Raw genomic sequence first — 9,107 nt, forward strand, 5'->3', positions numbered from 1 at the left:
GCTTAGGCTACACGGCCGATATCCGCGGAGACTTGATCTTCGACGGATTCGAGCCTCTGCCTTGTGCGTCATGCGGTCATGATGAGTACGATTTAGCTCTACCATCCGACAGTGTTCAGGAGATCGCACCGGCAGCCGCTCCGACCCTCAATTCGGAGCCAGTTGCGCCGTCCATGGACGGGTGGATGGACCCCGCCACGGAGGCCTTACCCCCATCGGCGATCGAGCCGAACATCGACCTTACTCTACATGAGAGCCGTGTTGACAAACTGCCGGATCTCTCTCCGGCCACGAACTCCGAACCGCCTGTGCCCGTTCCTAGCGAATGCAATTGGGCGCCGATCATGGAGTTTACCTCCGTGGATATTTTTCAGCACTCGCCCCTTGGCGACATACTGAACTCATTAAGGTCTCTCTCCTTGTCAGGAGAATCCTGGCCGAACTATGTCCGGCAGGATTGGGATAAGGATGGCGTCAAAATTCACCGCCCACCCACCACCCACTTAGTAGCCACTGTCTATGACCTAACCGACATGCTCGACTTCGACTCCGAAGACATCGATGGTATGGACAACGATGCAGGAGACGAACAGGAACCACTGCCCACAGGGCACTGGACGCCCACTTCATCACATGACGTATACATGGTGGACACACCAAAAGAAAACGACCACGAGGAACAGAAGGACGCAATGAAGGGTTGTCCCCTCGAGAAGCAGTTAAAGCGGCGGCGTAAGCGCCGCTCCAAATCCCGCCTCGGCAGAAACAACGATCATACAGACCCAGCGTTAGAGTAGGGTGAACCATCGCCGGACCACGGCAACACGGAGAATCAAACCGAACAACCCGATTCTGTCAAAGATAACAGTCTGGATGACATCACACCGGACAGACACCCGGAGCAACAGAATGCACGTTAAAGGCTCGTTGCCACCACGAGGAGTCTAAAAAAGCAGAACAAAGGCTCAAGGCTACGCAAGACACACTTAAAATCAGATGGAGTAAAGTACTCAATACAGCAGCGAAGTACGGCAGTAATTGCCCCACCAAGAGCTACCCGAAGCGGAAGTTTCTACCTGAATTCGATGAGGAGGCCTTAGATCCCCCGCAGCCAAAAATTAAAACGGCCACCTAGCCAGATAGACGACCTCACGGCCAACATAGAGTGGCAAACAATGCTGCACATAAGCCAATACACGATCCACGCGAGGGCTCGCATCAAAAGGACGGCGCAACCAGATCCATCTATGGACCACGCAACCATGCTCCATCATATGATGCAACACAACAAACATCCGAACAACACGGTAAACCCAAATACAGGGGTGCCACACACCCCCTATGTTTCACCGATGAGGTGCTGGACCATGAATTTCCAGAGGGATTCAAACCCGTAAACATAGAGGCATACGATGGAACAACAGACCCTGGGGTTTGGATTAAGGACTATATCCTCCATATCCATATGGCTCGAGGAGATGATCTCCACGCCATCAAGTACTTACCCCTCAAGCTCAAAGGGTCAGCTTGGCACTGGCTTAAAAGCCTCCCCGAAAACTCCATTGGAAGCTGGGAAGAGCTCGAAGATGCTTTTCGGGCAAATTTTCAAGGGACTTATGTCCGACCTCCGGATGTGGATGATTTGAGTCATATAACTCAACAGCCCGAAGAGTCAGCCCGAAAGCTTTGGAACAGGTTTCTTACTAAAAAGAACCAAATAGTCGACTGTCCGGACGCCGAAGCCTTGGCAGCTTTTAAGCATAGCGTCCGCGACGAATGGCTTGCCAAACACCTCGGCCAAGAAAAGCCGAGAACAATGGCAGCATTAACAAGCCTCATGACCCGCTTTTGCGCAGGTGAGGACAGCTGGCTACCAGATGCAGCACCAGCGACCCAAGTACATCCAAAGTTAGAGATGAAAACGGGAAATCACGATGCAGCAAAAATAATAAGTGCCAGAATAAAGAAGACAGCCCGATGAGCACGGCAGTAAACGCCGGATTCAGAAGCCCTCGGCCAGGTCAGCAAAAGCCGCCTCCTAAAGGCGCCAGAGATGAACTGTCCGGCCTGAACAAAATTCTGGACCAAATATGTCAGATCCATAGCACCCCTGGTAAACCCGCTAATCATACCCACAGAGAATGTTGGGTCTTCAAGCAGTCCGGCAAGCTGAACGCCGTACACAAGGGGGAGGATACACCAAGTGAAGACGAGGATGAGCCTCTCAACCAAGACACTAGGGAACAAAAGAAATTTCCACCAGAAGTCAAAACAGTAAACGTGTTACACGTGATCAAGGGGAGAAATAAAGCTGCACTCCCAGAGAAATATGCCCAAGGGCCTATCACCGCGGAGTCCTGCCACTGGTCGGCTCTACCGATCACCTTCGACCATCAGGATTACTCAGCAAATATCCGGCATGCAGGATGGGCTGCCTTGGTATTAGACCCAATAATTGACGGATACCATTTCACACGAGTCCTGATGGACGGTGGCAGCAGTCTCAACCTGATATATCAGGACACAATTCGCAAAATGGGGATAGACCCAACGAAAATTTGCCACAAAAATACTACCTTTAAAGGAGTAATGCCAGGCCCAGGGGCTCACTGCACAGGCTCCCTGCTACTAGAAGTTATATTCGGCTTCCCCGATAACTTCCGTAGCGAAAATTTAACCTTCGACATTGCTCCGTTCCAAAGTGGCTATCAAGCACTACTTGGACGTGAAGCTTTCGCTCGCTTTAACGCAATACCGCACTATGCTTCCCTCACGCTTAAGATGCCCGGTCCACGTGGCATCATTACAGTAAATGGAAATATGGAGCGATCCCTGCGCGCCAAAGAGAATGTGGCTGCCTGGGCAGCCGCACACTAAAACGGCCTCACCAACTAAAGTATTTGATAGGTCGTCAAGACCACGGACACGGTTAGGCGAAACCGGCCCAGCTGTATGTAATTCGTACAGGTCTAATGGCCACACCCCTATCACAAATACAAGGGGCTCAACATGCGTAGACAAGTGGCAATTTTTACTCATCTTGAATTATACATGGTTTTTTCAAAAAACCTACCTTTTTGCATGACAACTTTTCACCTAAGTTCCTCTCTTTTACAGATGACCACCGTGCTACACCCGTCCAGGATACGGCACAACAGAGACACAGGTGTAGACGTGCAGCAGGGACCCGTTCCAAGGATTCTTTTTAGATTAAGACCCTGTGTCAACCTTTTTTACTGTCTCTTGTTGATACACATCCCTTGGATTCTCAGTACAATTGAGAAGGATGCTGGCGTCTTGGCATGTGGCCATGTCAGAATAATGCACGTACCTGAACACTAGGGACTTCTTACAAAGGGCACTGATTAGGCCCGGTTCATACCATAAAGACCGAATACCTTAGGGAGTGTTCGGCGTCGCGAGTTTGGCCCTATATGCATCAGCTCCGAATCATGTCTTTGGTCAAATGTTGGGTTTGCCCGGCTCCTATGTTTTGGTACCTTACGTTCCGCTCTATCGGCTAAGGTAGCACTAGGAGAACTACTGCGATTGTGCCCCGGGTCATCCGGACGAGCACCTCAGTAGAGAAAGCCGAAAACTGACTGTCAAGATATAGCATGAGACTGGTCAACCACTCGATGACCTATCGGAATGTTAGAATTCCTCCGCCTTAACGAAGGGCCGTTTCCCGGCCAGGCATGTACGCACCCCGAATTTGGGAGAGTGCGGAGCCACCAGGGGCTATATAGTAGCCCCACCATCAAACTCCTATGGCTAAGTGAAAGTGTTAAAGCATTATAGTCTGGTTGCCTCGTTCGCTGCGCTATCACCTCCTTAATAGGACCAAGATGTTGGGTTAAGTGTGAACACGCGTCTTCTACGAACACCTCCGCATTATATGCGTGGGGGCTGAAGCCGACAACTGTAATCTTTCAGGTTACACACATGTATACATAAACAGCCGCACAGGAGGCATCATACTACTTTCAGGCAAAAGTATAAACACAGCCTTAATAAATTTCATAAAAACATTGTGTTTACAATGGGAATACATGTCACTCAAACATAATATTCTTCGAGCACTGGGCCTCTATCAAACGAGCACCCTCGAGAACCTCTTCGAAATAGTGCTCGGCAGCCACTCGGCCTATGGCCGAACCCTGCGCCGCAACAGTGGTAGCATCCATCTCCGCCCAGTATGCTTTAACACGAGCAAGGGCCATCCGCAAGCCTTCTATGCACGCCGACCTCTTCATCGTACTGATGCGCGGCACCGCACCAAGGAACTACTGCACTAAGCTGAAATAGCTGTTCGGCTTCGTCTCTTCCGGCCACAGCTGATCCACGACAGACCTCATAGCGAGTCCGAACAACCTATTGAGTTCGGCCCATTCGGCTAGCTGATCAGTCAACGGAAGCGGATGCTCTGGAACATTAAATTGCGACTAGAACAGCTTGTCCACTTCACAGTCTGTTTGATCTCGGAAGTATTTGGCCGCATCGACAGCGTTAGCCGCCAAGTCCATATATGTGTCTGCCGAACTCCACAGCCGATCCAGAGGGGCATACCGCGGATCTCTGAACTTCCTCCGCAGCATAAAGGGCTTCCCAGCCGCAATATCCCCGGCTTCACGCAGCTCCTCCTTCTTCGCTCTCATAGCAGAGCGGGTGTCTTTGTTCGCCATCGTGGCCTTTTCAAGGTCCGTTGCCTTCGTTCGGTTTTCTTTTTCAAGGTACTGGCAACGGTCGGTAGTGTCTTTTAACTTTACGGCCATCTTGGCCATCTTCTCTTTGCTCTCGCAATGCGCGGCCTTCTCAGCTTTCAACTCTTCGGCTGCCTTCAAAGCAGCCACATTACTAATCCTTGCTTGTTCTTTGGCTCGGGCAAGTTCCGCCCGCAGGATTTCCACGGTGGCAGCTCCATCTGCAGTCACAACATATTAAAGATACTGGCATCATGCTGCTCTTACTATGTGGCATTCACCAGAAAATACCACTTACCCTGTGCCTCGTCAAGCCTCTTGTTAACAAGCTCGATGTCGGCATCCGCCGCATCCAGTTGCCGCTTCAGTTCGGCAAACTCATGAGTCCAGCTAGCCACCGGAGCTCCCACTACCTGCACATTAAAGCGGTATGGTTATTGCCTGGGACTACGATCCTCTGTTTGCCTCCGTTCTCGGAGACAACCAGTCTCAGGGGCTACTATCTACACAGGGCACACCTAAAAATGTGCGGTACCATCACAAATGTACATCATTTTACGTGCCTCAAAGCTCGTCAGTAGACTCATAAAGGCATCATGCAACCCGCTTTCGGCGGATGAAATCCTTTCCATCACCGTACCCATCAATGTACGGTGTTCTTCTAAGATGGCCGCTCGCTCCAACAGCTCTCTCAGTACGTCCGACCGCATACCATACGGTGCCGGACTCTTCTGTTTGCTCTCTTCGAGAGCCGGACGCTGGGGACTTCGGGTGACTATAGGATTATCTTCTGGCCTCACCGGATCCGGAGAGGCCCTCCGTGACGACACTTCAAGGTCGCCCGCTTCTTGAGCGGAGGAGTCCAGGGGAGGCGTTTCGCTCTCCATCATCTCCGGAAGAAGATCCCCCGAAGATGAGCTCTGCTGAGAAGGGCTAAGATCTAAACTGCAAGATAAATACTTCGGTTATTTTCCTCAGAGGTAAGGTAATATATCTTCACTATTAAAGTACTTTTTAATTACTTACAGCTCGTTAGAGGGCTGATCCCCACGCGGACTTTGTGCGGCAAGAGCACCCTCCAAGGCAGGACCCTCTAGTGGAGATTTCTTCTCCCACTTGGAAACCTTGGTTTCCGGATCTTCAGAGGTAGTCCTCTTCCTTCCCCGGGGTGAGAGAATGTCAGATTCCTCCCCTCAGTTATCCTCCCTCATGGAGGTGCTCGTTCCCTCGGTCGAAATAGGTAGAGGTGGAGGCCCGCTTTCGCCCTCATTATTCCCCCCTTTGTCTTCCTTTGAGGGCTCCGGGCAAGGTGCTAGCTCAAGCATCTTCTCTGGTACCGGATTTTCCAAACCCTCAGGAAGGGGGCCGAACACCAAATCATCTTCGCCTTTGTTATCCAGTCCTGGTCAAAGAGCGATTTCTCAGAATAACATCATGATAAATGAAAGACGGTGTGTTCGGCTAGAGGATAACTTACTTGGTCGGCGGTGCGGTTGCTGCTTAGGCCCACATCCTCGGTAGTATCCGGACACACTATCTGGGGTCCGAAGAATGATCTATACATCTCCTCGTGCGTCAGGCCGAGGAAATTCAGAATAGTGCGCGGTCCTTCTGGGTTCAACTCCAACATGCGAAGAGGCCGGCGTTTGCATGGCTGGATTCGTCGAACCAGCATGACTTGCATTACCATAATCAAACTGAAATCTCCTTCGAAGAGATTTTGAATGCGACTTTGCAGTACAGGCATGTCCTTGGCGGGACCCCAGCTCAGCCCTCTGCTAATCCATGACATCAGTTGTGGTGGAGGGCCTGAGCGGAAAGCAGGGCAGGCGCCCACTTGGCACTTCTGGGAGATGTGATGTAAAACCACTCCCATTGCCATAATCCAGACACCTCTGGAATAGAACCCTTTGGCTATGGAGCTCCAGCGATCCTGCTTATTAATGCGCCTCCGCACGGTACATGCTGCCCCTCGACCATCTTCGGCTTCACGTCAAAGGTCTTGAGCCATAGGCCGAAGTGAGGGGTAATGTAGAGGAAAGCCTCACATACTGTCGGCGTTCTGGGAACGGGGGTCCCCAGACTTTCCTGCCTGCGGCCTGCGGCGTGGCTCAAGCGGGGGCCCAGCGCGGCCCATCTTCATCAGCTCAAACTCAAAGACCCTCGCGAGGGGCCAAGCCTCGCGGGGCGGACGACAGGAAGCTTCCTCAGAGGCAGCCTCATCAGGCAGGCTCGCGAGGACGATCGAGACCAGGAGAGCGCCAGCCTGCACAGTGTCCTTGTTTCCCCTTTGGTGCAAAGGGGGCAAGCACAGGCCAAGGCATCAGGCAAAGGTTACCATTCCGGTGCAATGAGACCAAGACCAGCCGGACGGCAGGACGGAGGTCACCATGGAGCCCAAGACGGCGTCATCGCCAGTGCTTTTGGCAGCCGAAGACCACATTTGGTCAAGATAACTTGTACTAGATGTTCCCCTTCGAAATGGCCAATTGTTGGCGCCCTTCCCGCTCATTATTTGGGGAGAGTCCCAGGGCCTCTATAAATAGAGCTAGCCACCACAGAGTAGAGACATCTAGACACCCCAAGAACATCGAGAGATCTGGTAGAACCCTAGCAGAGAGAGAGAGGCGATGAACTCACCCTAGCAGTTCATCGCACCAGCTCAAGAACACCTCTCGTGAGGCTGTTCTTCCCTTGTACTGTCCATCATCGGCCCCAGAGGCAATCCACCACACCACACACTGGAGTAGGGTATTACACCACAACGGTGGCCCGAACCAGTATAAAAATCGTGTCTCTTGTGTTGTTCATCATTTTCATCTTAGTTCGCACGAGAGGATCGGACGTAGATCGGTAGGGGAGAGATCTCCGCGCGCACCCCAGTTTTCAAACCTCAAGGGTCTGCCGGAACCCGAAACCCGACATTTGGCGCGCCAGGTAGGGGTGCGCCGGAATCTTGCTTCCGTTGTTTGCGTGTGATCTTCTGTCGTGCCCATGGCTGACGCTCATCGGGCTCACGCCGAGCGTCGTGCTGCTCACGCCGCTCGCGTCGCCCAGACGGCGCCCGTCGGCGGTCCCCGTCGCCCGCCGCCAAGGCCGCCACCGGCCCGGCGGGGAACGAGCAACAGGCCTCGTCCCGGCACCCCTCGGTGCGGCGGGATGGCTGCACCGCCACCACATCGCTGACTCCAGCTGGCTTGTCGTCCCATGCCCGTCGCGCACCCATGGATGCGCACGCCTCACTGCTCTTGGCGTGGGAGCTCCTGCACTATCGCCCCATCGACGACCTCTACGAGGACTAGCTCGCCCGCATCACCGAGCTCATCAGTGCCGCAGGGGGCTCCCCCTTGCGGTCCCTCTCGCTGCCTCACCCTCCGTCCCATGCAGGGGGCGAGGATCAGGAGGCGCCTCCGCCGCCTCCTCCCCAAGAAGGTGCCTTGGCTCCAAGGCGCGCAGCCCCAGGGCGAGACCCTCCACGTCCGGCACCTGCGCAGCAAGAAGGGAGCTGCCAGGAGATCCCACGTCCCCGGGAAGGTGCTCGCGCGCTCCCAGCGCCGGCGCGCCAAGATCGCGCCCTAGTGCCTCCAGAAAAAACCCCGCGCTGCCAAGTGGCAGCGCGTGGTGACCCGCAAGAACGAGTTCAGCACCAGCAAGGGGTGCCGGTGGCCACGGCGGGCTGCCTCACCTTCACCCCCGAGCTGTGCGGCGTCACATGGCCAGGCAAGTTCAAGCCTGACCTCCCTCCCCGCTGCGATGGCACAGCGGACCCCGCGGAGTTCCTGCAGCTCCACGAGCTGGGCATCCTAGCCGCTAACGGAGACGAGAAGGTCATGGCGAATTGGTTCCCCATTGCGCTCAAGGACGGCGCCCGCACCTAGCTCCTGAACCTGGCGCCCGGCACGATCTCCTCCTGGAGCGAGATGTGCACCTGCTTCATCACCAACTTCCAGGGCACTCGCGACCGGCCCCCGGCTGTGAGCAACCTGTGCCGCATCAAGCAACAGCCAGGAGAAACCCTGCAGAAATACATCCAGCGCTTCAACTACGCTCGCCTCAAGATCCCCAAGGTGACTGAAGAAGCCATCATCTCAGCCTTCTCCGACGGCGTGCGCAACGTCAAGAAGAAGGAAGAGCTAGTAATCCATGAAGACCTGTGCACATCCCTGGAGCTGTTCAACTTGGGGACCAAGTGCGCCAGGGCTGAGGAAGGGCGTCTCTCCCTCCTCGAGCTCCCGGCAGCCGACCTGGAAGAAAAGAAGCTCAAGGCCAAGGACGTGAAGCGCAAGGGGACTACCGTGCTAGCAGCGGAACCGGACACCAAGCGAGGCAGGGATCATCCTGAGTCATCTAAGGGCGGACGGTACTACGTGTACCACGACCTCCACACCCACAACACCAATGAAT

This window comes from Triticum urartu, chromosome 7, assembly GCF_003073215.2.
Source record: "Triticum urartu cultivar G1812 chromosome 7, Tu2.1, whole genome shotgun sequence".
NCBI lineage: Eukaryota > Viridiplantae > Streptophyta > Magnoliopsida > Poales > Poaceae > Triticum > Triticum urartu.